At 36.3% G+C, this 12,468-nt stretch overlaps 3 non-coding genes across 3 annotated transcripts; all 3 read left to right on the top strand.

The window, feature by feature from the left end:
- Positions 1-602: 602 nt before the first annotated feature.
- On the top strand, positions 603-674 carry Trnah-gug (transfer RNA histidin (anticodon GUG)). Its single transcript has one exon. It is a non-coding gene; the product is annotated as a tRNA-His (tRNA).
- Positions 675-8,066: 7,392 nt separating this feature from the next.
- On the top strand, positions 8,067-8,138 carry Trnah-gug (transfer RNA histidin (anticodon GUG)). Its single transcript has one exon. It is a non-coding gene; the product is annotated as a tRNA-His (tRNA).
- A 4,039-nt stretch (positions 8,139-12,177) lies between these two features.
- Positions 12,178-12,249, top strand: Trnah-gug (transfer RNA histidin (anticodon GUG)). Its single transcript has one exon. It is a non-coding gene; the product is annotated as a tRNA-His (tRNA).
- The last annotated feature ends 219 nt before the right edge of the window (positions 12,250-12,468 follow it).

Below are 12,468 nucleotides of genomic sequence, written 5' to 3'. Positions count from 1 at the left end.
TAACAATCTTATATCAGCCGTGATCATATAGTGGTTAGTACATTGCGTTGTGGCCGCAATAACCCAGGTTCGAGTCCTGGTCATTTCATTAGAAGAATCTGTGATAGGAAGTTAACGTGTACTTCTGTATCGATTAAATTGTCTCCGTTCCATAGAGAACACGGTCCTATGCATTCATTTTGTTTATTGTTTTTGAATAACCGAATTATGTTGTGTATCGACTTCAAACATAACGAAATATACTTCTTAATCATCGCATTGCAGCAGAGTGTTTTGAACAAGACATATATGGTTAACAATCTTATATCAGCCGTGATCATATAGTGGTTAGTACCTTGCGTTGTGGCTGCAATAACCCAGGGTCGAATCCTGGTCACGGCATTACAAGAATCAGGGATAGGAAAGTGAACAGATATTTCTGTATCGATTAAAATATCTCCGTTCGCTAGAGAAAACAGTCCTATGCATTTATTTTGTTTATTTTCTTTATATAACCGAATTATGTTGTGTATCGACTTCAAACATAACGTAATACATTTCTTAATCAACGCATTGCAGCTCAGTGCTTTGAACAAGACATATACAGATAACAATCTCACATCACCGTGATCGTATAGTGGTTAGTACATTGCGTTGTGGCCGCAATAACCCAGGTTCGAATCCTGGTCACGGCATTACAAGAATCAGGGATAGGAAAGTGAACATGAATTTCTGTATCGATTAAATTGACCCCGTTCGCTTGGATGAACAGCTCCTGACGCTTTAATTTTGCTTGTTTTCTCTATTACACCGAATTATGTTGTGTATCGACTTCAAAAATAACGTAATACATTTCTTAATGAACGCATTGCAGCTCAGTGCTTTGAACAAGACATATACAGATAACAATCTCACATCACCGTGATCGTATAGTGGTTAGTACATTGCGTTGTGGCCGCAATAACCCTGGTTCGAATCCTGGTCTTCTCATTGGAAGAATCTGTGATAGGAAGTTAACGTGTACTTGTGTATCGATTAAATTGACTTCGTTTGATAGAGAAAACAGTCCTATGCATTCATTTTGTTTTTTCTTTTTAAATAACCGAATTATGTTGTGTATAGACTTCAAACATAACGAAATATACTTCTTAATCATTGCATTGCAGAAGAGTGTTTTGAACAAGACATATATGGTTAACAATCTTATATCAGCCGTGATCATATAGTGGTTAGTACATTGCGTTGTGGCCGCAATAACCCAGGTTCGAGTCCTGGTCATTTCATTAGAAGAATCTGTGATAGGAAGTTAACGTGTACTTCTGTATCGTTTAAATTGTCTCCATTCCATAGAGAAAACAGTCCTATGCATTCATTTTGTTTATTGTTTTTGAATAACCGAATTATGTTGTGTATCGACTTCAAACATAACGAAATATACTTCTTAATCATCGCATTGCAGCAGAGTGTTTTAAAACAAGACATATATGGTTAACAATCCTATATCAGCCGTGATCGTATAGTGGTTAGTACATTGCGTTGTGGCCGCAATAACCGAGGTTCGAATCCTGGTCACGGCATTACAAGAATCAGTGATAGGAAAGTGAACATGAATTTCTGTATCGATTAAATTGATCCCGTTCGCTTGGATGAACAGCTCCTGATGCTTTAATTTTGCTTGTTTTCTCTATTACACCGAATTATATTGTGTATCGACTTCAAAAATAACGTAATACATTTCTTAATGAACGCATTGCAGCTCAGTGCTTTGAACAAGACATATACAGATAACAATCTCACATCACCGTGATCGTATAGTGGTTAGTACATTGAGTTGTGGCCGCAATAACCCTGGTTCGAATCCTGGTCTTCTCATTGGAAGAATCTGTGATAGGAAGTTAACGTGTACTTGTGTATCGATTAAATTGACTTCGTTCGATAGAGAAAACAGTCCTATGCATTCATTTTGTTTTTTCTTTTTAAATAACCGAATTATGTTGTGTATCGACTTCAAACATAACGAAATATACTTCTTAATCATCGCATTGCAGCAGAGTGTTTTGAACAAGACATATATGGTTAACAATCTTATATCAGCCGTGATCATATAGTGGTTAGTACCTTGCGTTGTGGCTGCAATAACCCAGGTTCGAATCCTGGTCACGGCATTACAAGAATCAGGGATAGGAAAGTGAACAGATATTTCTGTATCGATTAAAATATCTCCGTTCGCTAGAGAAAACAGTCCTATGAATTCATTTTGTTTATTTTCTTTATATCACCGAATTATGTTGTGTATCGACTTCAAACATAACGAAATATACTTCTTATTCATCGCATTGCAGCAGAGTGTTTTAAACAAGACAAATATGGTTAACAATCTCACATCACCGTGATCGTATAGTGGTTAGTACATTGCGTTGTGGCCGCAATAACCCTGGTTCGAATCCTGGTCATTTCATTGGAAGAATCTGTGATAGGAAGTTAACGTGTACTTGTGTATCGATTAAATTGACTTCGTTCGATAGAGAAAACAGTCCTTTGCATTCATTTTGTTTTTTCTTTTTAAATAACCGAATTATGTTGTGTATCGACTTCAAACATAAAGAAATATACTTCTTAATCATCGCATTGCATAAGAGTGTTTTGAACAAGACATATATGGTTAACAATCTTATATCAGCCGTGATCATATAGTGGTTAGTACATTGCGTTGTGGCCGCAATAACCCAGGTTCGAGTCCTGGTCATTTCATTAGAAGAATCTGTGATAGGAAGTTAACGTGTACTTCTGTATCGTTTAAATTGTCTCCATTCCATAGAGAAAACAGTCCTATGCATTCATTTTGTTTATTGTTTTTGAATAACCGAATTATGTTGTGTATCGACTTCAAACATAACGAAATATACTTCTTAATCATCGCATTGCAGCAGAGTGTTTTAAAACAAGACATATATGGTTAACAATCCTATATCAGCCGTGATCGTATAGTGGTTAGTACATTGCGTTGTGGCCGCAATAACCGAGGTTCGAATCCTGGTCACGGCATTACAAGAATCAGTGATAGGAAAGTGAACATGAATTTCTGTATCGATTAAATTGATCCCGTTCGCTTGGATGAACAGCTCCTGATGCTTTAATTTTGCTTGTTTTCTCTATTACACCGAATTATGTTGTGTATCGACTTCAAAAATAACGTAATACATTTCTTAATGAACGCATTGCAGCTCAGTGCTTTGAACAAGACATATACAGATAACAATCTCACATCACCGTGATCGTATAGTGGTTAGTACATTGAGTTGTGGCCGCAATAACCCTGGTTCGAATCCTGGTCTTCTCATTGGAAGAATCTGTGATAGGAAGTTAACGTGTACTTGTGTATCGATTAAATTGACTTCGTTCGATAGAGAAAACAGTCATATGCATTCATTTTGTTTTTTCTTTTTAAATAACCGAATTATGTTGTGTATCGACTTCAAACATAACGAAATATACTTCTTAATCATCGCATTGCAGCAGAGTGTTTTGAACAAGACATATATGGTTAACAATCTTATATCAGCCGTGATCATATAGTGGTTAGTACCTTGCGTTGTGGCTGCAATAACCCAGGTTCGAATCCTGGTCACGGCATTACAAGAATCAGGGATAGGAAAGTGAACAGATATTTCTGTATCGATTAAAATATCTCCGTTCGCTAGAGAAAACAGTCCTATGAATTCATTTTGTTTATTTTCTTTATATCACCGAATTATGTTGTGTATCGACTTCAAACATAACGAAATATACTTCTTATTCATCGCATTGCAGCAGAGTGTTTTAAACAAGACAAATATGGTTAACAATCTCACATCACCGTGATCGTATAGTGGTTAGTACATTGCGTTGTGGCCGCAATAACCCTGGTTCGAATCCTGGTCTTCTCATTGGAAGAATCTGTGATAGGAAGTTAACGTGTACTTGTGTATCGATTAAATTGACTTCGTTCGATAGAGAAAACAGTCCTTTGCATTCATTTTGTTTTTTCTTTTTAAATAACCGAATTATGTTGTGTATCGACTTCAAACATAACGAAATATACTTCTTAATCATCGCATTGCAGCAGAGTGTTTTGAACAAGACATATATGGTTAACAATCTTATATCAGCCGTGATTATATAGTGGTTAGTACCTTGCGTTGTGGCTGCAATAACCCAGGTTCGAATCCTGGTCACGGCATTACAAGAATCAGGGATAGGAAAGTGAACAGATATTTCTGTATCGATTAAAATATCTCCGTTCGCTAGAGAAAACAGTCCTATGAATTCATTTTGTTTATTTTCTTTATATCACCGAATTATGTTGTGTATCGACTTCAAACATAACGAAATATACTTCTTATTCATCGCATTGCAGCAGAGTGTTTTAAACAAGACAAATATGGTTAACAATCTCACATCACCGTGATCGTATAGTGGTTAGTACATTGCGTTGTGGCCGCAATAACCCTGGTTCGAATCCTGGTCTTCTCATTGGAAGAATCTGTGATAGGAAGTTAACGTGTACTTGTGTATCGATTAAATTGACTTCGTTCGATAGAGAAAACAGTCCTATGCATTCATTTTGTTTTTTCTTTTTAAATAACCGAATTATGTTGTGTATCGACTTCAAACATAACGAAATATCCTTCTTAATCATCGCATTGCAGCAGAGTGTTTTGAACAAGACATATATGGTTAACAATCTTATATCAGCCGTGATCATATAGTGGTTAGTACCTTGCGTTGTGGCTGCAATAACCCAGGTTCGAATCCTGGTCACGGCATTACAAGAATCAGGGATAGGAAAGTGAACAGATATTTCTGTATCGATTAAAATATCTCCGTTCGCTAGAGAAAACAGTCCTATGAATTCATTTTGTTATTCTCTTTATATCACCGAATAATGTTGTGTAGCGACTTCAAACATAACGAAATATACTTCTTAATCATCGCATTGCAGCAGAGTGTTTTGAACAAGACATATATGGTTAACAATCTCACATCAGCCGTGATCGTATAGTGGTTAGTACATTGCGTTGTGGCCGCAATAACCCAGGTTCGAATCCTGGTCATTTCATTGGAAGAATCTGTGATAGGAAGTTAACGTGTACTTCTGTATCGATTTAATTGACTTCGTTCGATAGAGAAAACAGTCCTATGCATTCATTTTGTTTTTTCTTTTTAAATAACCCAGTTATTTTGTGTATCGACTTCAAACATAACGAAATATACTACTTAATCATCGCATTGCAGCAGAGTGTTTTGAACAAGACATATATGGTTAACAATCTTATATAAGCCGTGATCGTATAGTGGTTAGTACATTGCGTTGTGGCCGCAATAACCCAGGTTCGAATCCTGGTCATCTCATTGGAAGAATCTGTGATAGGAAGTTAACGTGTACTTGTGTATCGATTAAATTGACTTCGTTCGATAGAGAAAACAGTCCTATGCATTCATTTTGTTTTTTCTTTTTAAATAACCGAATTATGTTGTGTATCGACTTCAAACATAACGAAATATACTTCTTAATCATCGCATTGCAGAAGAGTGTTTTGAACAAGACATATATGGTAACAATCTTATAGCGGCCGTGATCATATAGTGGTTAGTACATTGCGTTGTGGCCGCAATAACCCAGGTTCGAGTCCTTGTCATTTCATTAGAAGAATCTGTGATAGGAAGTTAACGTGTACTTCTGTATCGTTTAAATTGTCTCCGTTCCATAGAGAAAACAGTCCTATGCATTCATTTTGTTTATTGTTTTTGAATAACCGAATTATGTTGTGTATCGACTTCAAACATAACGAAATATACTTCTTAATCATCGCATTGCAGCAGAGTGTTTTGAACAAGACATATATGGTTAACAATCTTATATCAGCCGTGATCGTATAGTGGTTAGTACATTGCGTTGTGGCCGCAATAACCGAGGTTCGAATCCTGGTCACGGCATTACAAGAATCAGTGATAGGAAAGTGAACATCAATTTCTGTATCGATTAAATTGACCCCGTTCGCTTGGATGAACAGCTCCTGATGCTTTAATTTTGCTTGTTTTCTCTATTACACCGAATTATGTTGTGTATCGACTTCAAAAATAACGTAATACATTTCTTAATGAACGCATTGCAGCTCAGTGCTTTGAACAAGACATATACAGATAACAATCTCATATCACCGTGATCGTATAGTGGTTAGTACATTGCGTTGTGGCCGCAATAACCCTGGTTCGAATCCTGGTCTTCTCATTGGAAGAATCTGTGATAGGAAGTTAACGTGTACTTGTGTATCGAATAAATTGACTTTGTTCGATAGAGAAAACAGTCCTATGCATTCATTTTGTTTTTTCTTTTTAAATAACCGAATTATGTTGTGTATCGACTTCAAACATAACGAAATATACTTCTTAATCATCGCATTGCAGCAGAGTGTTTTGAACAAGACATATATGGTTAACAATCTTATATCAGCCGTGATCATATAGTGGTTAGTACCTTGCGTTGTGGCTGCAATAACCCAGATTCGAATCCTGGTCACGGCATTACAAGAATCAGGGATAGGAAAGTGAACAGATATTTCTGTATCGATTAAAATATCTCCGTTCGCTAAAGAAAACAGTCCTATGAATTCATTTTGTTATTCTCTTTATATCACCGAATAATGTTGTGTAGCGACTTCAAACATAACGAAATATACTTCTTAATCATCGCATTGCAGCAGAGTGTTTTGAACAAGACATATATGGTTAAAAATCTTATATCAGCCGTGATCGTATAGTGGTTAGTACATTGCGTTGTGGCCGCAATAACCCAGGTTCGCATCCTGGTCATTTCATTAGCAGAATCTGTGATAGGAAGTTAACGTGTACTTCTGTATCGATTAAATTGTTTCCGTTCGATAGAGAAAACAGGCCTATGCATTCATTTTGTTTATTCTTTTTAAATAACCGAATTATGTTGTGTATCGACTTCAAACATAACGAAATATACTTCTTAATCATCGCATTGCAGCAGAGTGTTTTGAACAAGACATATTTGGTTAACAATCTTATATCGGACGTGATCGTATAGTGGTTAGTACATTGCGTTGTGGCCGCAATAACCCAGGTTCGAATCCTGGTCACGACATTACAAGAATCAGTGATAGGAAAGTGAACATATATTTCTGTATCGATTAAATTGACCCCGTTCGCTTGGATGACCAGCTTCTGATGCTTTAATTTTGCTTGTTTTCTCTATTACACCAAATTATGTTGTGTATCAACTTCAAACATAACGTAATACATTTCTTAATCAACGCATTGCAGCACAGTGTTTTTACAAGACATATATGGATAACAATCTCACATAGCCGTGATCGTATAGTGGTTAGTACATTGCGTTGTAGGAATAGGAAAGTGAACATATATTTCTGTATTGATTAAATTGACCCCGTTCGCTTGGATGAACAGCTCCTGATGCTTTAATTTTGCTTGATTTCCCTATTACACCGAATTATGTTATTTATCGACTTCAAACATAACGTAATACATTTCTTAATCAACGCATTGCAGCACAGTGTTTTGAACAAGACATATATAGATAACAATCTCACATCAGCCGTGATCGGCATTACAAGAATCAGTGATAGGAAAGTGACATATATTTCTGTATTGATTAAATTGACCTCGTTCGCTTGGATGAACAGCTCCTGATGCTTTAATTTTGCTTGTTTTTTCTATTACACCGAATTATGTTGTGTATCGACTTCAAACATAACGTAATACATTTCTTAATCAACGCATTGCAGCACAGTGTTTTGAACAAGACATATATAGATAACAATCTCACATCAGCCGTGATCGGCATTACAAGAATCAGTGATAGGAAAGTGAACACATATTTCTGTATCGATTAAAATATCTCCGTTCGCTAGAGAAAACAGTCCTATGAATTAATTTTGTTATTTTCTTTATATCACCAAATTATGTTGTGTATCGGCTTCAAACATAATGTAATATACTTCTTAATCATCGCCTTGCAGCAGAGTGTTTTGAGCAAGGCATGTATAGTCAATCTAACATAAGCCGTGATCGTATAGTGGTTAGTACATTGCGTTGTGGCCGCAATAACCCAGTTTCGAATCCTGGTCACGGCATTACAAGAGTCAGTGATAGGATAGTGAACTTACATTTCTGTATCGATTAAATTGACCCCGTCCGCTTGGATGAACAGCTCCTGATGCTTTATTTTTGCTTGTTTTCTCCATTACACCGAATTATGTTGTGTATTGACTTCAAACATAACGTAATACATTTCTTAATCAACGCATTGCAGCTCAGTGCTTTGAACAAGACATATACAGATAACACTCTCACATCACCGTGATCGTATAGTGGTTAGTACATTGCGTTGTGGCCGCAATAACCCAGGTTTGAATCCTGGTCATCTCATTGGAAGAATCTGTGATAGGAAGTTAACGTGTACTTGTGTATCGATTAAATTGACTTCGTTCGATAGAGAAAACAGTCCTATGCATTCATTTTGTTTTTTCTTTTTAAATAACCGAATTATGTTGTGTATCGACTTCAAACATAACGAAATATACTTCTTAATCATCGCATTGCAGCAGAGTGTTTTGAACAAGACATATATGGTTAACAATCTTATATCAGCCGTGATCATATAGTGGTTAGTACATTGCGTTGTGGCTGCAATAACCCAGGTTCGAGTCCTGGTCATTTCATTAGAAGAATCTGTGATAGGAAGTTAACGTGTACTTCTGTATCGATTAAATTGTCTCCGTTCCATAGAGAAAACAGTCCTATGCATTCATTTTGTTTATTCTTTTTAAATAACCGAATTATGTTGTGTATCGACTTCAAACATAACGAAATATACTTCTTAATCATCGCATTGCAGAAGAGTGTTTTGAACAAGACATATATGGTTAACAATCTTATATCAGCCGTAATCATATAGTGGTTAGTACATTGCGTTGTGGGCGCAATAACCCAGGTTCGAGTCCTGGTCATTTCATTAGAAGAATCTGTGATAGGAAGTTAACGTGTACTTCTGTATCGTTTAAATTGTCTCCGTTCCATAGAGAAAACAGTCCTATGCATTCATTTTGTTTATTGTTTTTGAATAACCGAATTATGTTGTGTATCGACTTCAAACATAACGAAATATACTTCTTAATCATCGCATTGCAGCAGAGTGTTTTGAACAAGACATATATGGTTAACAATCTTATATCAGCCGTGATCGTATAGTGGTTAGTACATTGCGTTGTGGCCGCAATAACCGAGGTTCGAATCCTGGTCACGGCATTACAAGAATCAGTGATAGGAAAGTGAACATGAAATTCTGTATCGATTAAATTGACCCCGTTCGCTTGGATGAACAGCTCCTGACGCTTTAATTTTGCTTGTTTTCTCTATTACACCGAATTATGTTGTGTATCGACTTCAAAAATAACGTAATACATTTCTTAATGAACGCATTGCAGCTCAGTGCTTTGAACAAGACATATACAGATAACAATCTCACATCACCGTGATCGTATAGTGGTTAGTACATTGCGTTGTGGCTGCAATAACCCTGGTTCGAATCCTGGTCTTCTCATTGGAAGAATCTATGATAGGAAGTTAACGTGTACTTGTGTATCGATTAAATTGACTTCGTTTGATAGAGAAAACAGTCCTATGCATTCATTTTCTTTTTTCTTTTTAAATAACGGAATTATGTTGTGTATCGACTTCAAACATAACGAAATATACTTCTTAATCATCGCATTGCAGCAGAGTGTTTTGAACAAGACATATATGGTTAACAATCTTATATCAGCCGTGATCATATAGTGGTTAGTATATTGCGTTGTGGCTGCAATAACCCAGGTTCGTGTCCTGGTCATTTCACTAGAAGAATCTGTGATAGGAAGTTAACGTGTACTTCTGTATCGATTAAATTGTCTCCGTTCCATAGAGAAAACAGTCCTATGCATTCATTTTGTTTATTCTTTTTAAATAACCGAATTATGTTGTGTATCGACTTCAAACATAACGAAATATACTTCTTAATCATCGCATTGCAGAAGAGTGTTTTGAACAAGACATATATGGTTAACAATCTTATATCAGCCGTGATCGTATAGTGGTTAGTACATTGCGTTGTGGCCGCAATAACCGAGGTTCGAATCCTGGTCACGGCATTACAAGAATCAGTGATAGGAAAGTGAACATGAATTTCTGTATCGATTAAATTGATCCCGTTCGCTTGGATGAACAGCTCCTGATGCTTTAATTTTGCTTGTTTTCTCTATTACACCGAATTATGTTGTGTATCGACTTCAAAAATAACGTAATACATTTCTTAATGAACGCATTGCAGCTCAGTGCTTTGAACAAGACATATACAGATAACAATCTCACATCACCGTGATCGTATAGTGGTTAGTACATTGAGTTGTGGCCGCAATAACCCTGGTTCGAATCCTGGTCTTCTCATTGGAAGAATCTGTGATAGGAAGTTAACGTGTACTTGTGTATCGATTAAATTGACTTCGTTCGATAGAGAAAACAGTCCTATGCATTCATTTTGTTTTTTCTTTTTAAATAACCGAATTATGTTGTGTATCGACTTCAAACATAACGAAATATACTTCTTAATCATCGCATTGCAGCAGAGTGTTTTGAACAAGACATATATGGTTAACAATCTTATATCAGCCGTGATCATATAGTGGTTAGTATATTGCGTTGTGGCTGCAATAACCCAGGTTCGTGTCCTGGTCATTTCACTAGAAGAATCTGTGATAGGAAGTTAACGTGTACTTCTGTATCGATTAAATTGTCTCCGTTCCATAGAGAAAACAGTCCTATGCATTCATTTTGTTTATTCTTTTTAAATAACCGAATTATGTTGTGTATCGACTTCAAACATAACGAAATATACTTCTTAATCATCGCATTGCAGAAGAGTGTTTTGAACAAGACATATATGGTTAACAATCTTATATCAGCCGTGATCGTATAGTGGTTAGTACATTGCGTTGTGGCCGCAATAACCGAGGTTCGAATCCTGGTCACGGCATTACAAGAATCAGTGATAGGAAAGTGAACATGAATTTCTGTATCGATTAAATTGATCCCGTTCGCTTGGATGAACAGCTCCTGATGCTTTAATTTTGCTTGTTTTCTCTATTACACCGAATTATGTTGTGTATCGACTTCAAAAATAACGTAATACATTTCTTAATGAACGCATTGCAGCTCAGTGCTTTGAACAAGACATATACAGATAACAATCTCACATCACCGTGATCGTATAGTGGTTAGTACATTGAGTTGTGGCCGCAATAACCCTGGTTCGAATCCTGGTCTTCTCATTGGAAGAATCTGTGATAGGAAGTTAACGTGTACTTGTGTATCGATTAAATTGACTTCGTTCGATAGAGAAAACAGTCCTATGCATTCATTTTGTTTTTTCTTTTTAAATAACCGAATTATGTTGTGTATCGACTTCAAACATAACGAAATATACTTCTTAATCATCGCATTGCAGCAGAGTGTTTTGAACAAGACATATATGGTTAACAATCTTATATCAGCCGTGATCATATAGTGGTTAGTACATTGCGTTGTGGCCGCAATAACCCAGGTTCGCATCCTGGTCATTTCATTAGAAGAATCTGCGATAGGAAGTTAACGTGTACTTCTGTATCGATTAAATTGTCTCCGTTCCATAGAGAAAACAGTCCTATGCATTCATTTTGTTTATTCTTTTTAAATAACCGAATTATGTTGTGTATCGACTTCAAACATAACGAAATATACTTCTTAATCATCGCATTGCAGCAGAGTGTTTTGAACAAGACATATATGGTTAACAATCTTATATCACCGGTGATCGTATAGTGGTTAGTACATTGCGTTGTGGCCGCAATAACCCAGGTTCGAGTCCTGGTCACGGCATTTCAAGAATCAGTGATAGAAAAGTGAACATATATTTCTGTATGGATTAAAATGTCTCTGTTCGCTAGAGAAAACAGTCCTATGAATTCATTTTGTTTATTTTCTTTATATCACCGAATTATGTTGTGTATCGACTTCAAACATAACGAAATATACTTCTTAATCATCGCATTGCAGCAGAGTGTTTTAAACAAGACAAATATGGTTAACAATCTTTTATCGGCCGTGATCGTATAGTGGTTTGTACATTGCGTTGTGGCCGCAATAACCCAGGTTCGAATCCTGGTCACGGCATTACAAGAATCAGTGATAGGAAAGTGAACATATATTTCTGTATCGATTAAATTGACCCCGTTCGCTTGGATGAACAGCTCCTGATGCTTTAATTTTGCTTGTTTTCTCTATTACACCAAATTATGGTGTGTATCGACTTCAAACATAACGTAATACATTTCTTAATCAACGCATTGCAGCACAGTGTTTTTACAAGACATATATGGATAACAATCTCAC

The sequence above is a fragment of the Hydractinia symbiolongicarpus genome, chromosome 5 (assembly GCF_029227915.1).
Source record: "Hydractinia symbiolongicarpus strain clone_291-10 chromosome 5, HSymV2.1, whole genome shotgun sequence".
Taxonomy (NCBI): domain Eukaryota; kingdom Metazoa; phylum Cnidaria; class Hydrozoa; order Anthoathecata; family Hydractiniidae; genus Hydractinia; species Hydractinia symbiolongicarpus.
This window is presented reverse-complemented; position numbering and strand designations above follow the sequence as displayed.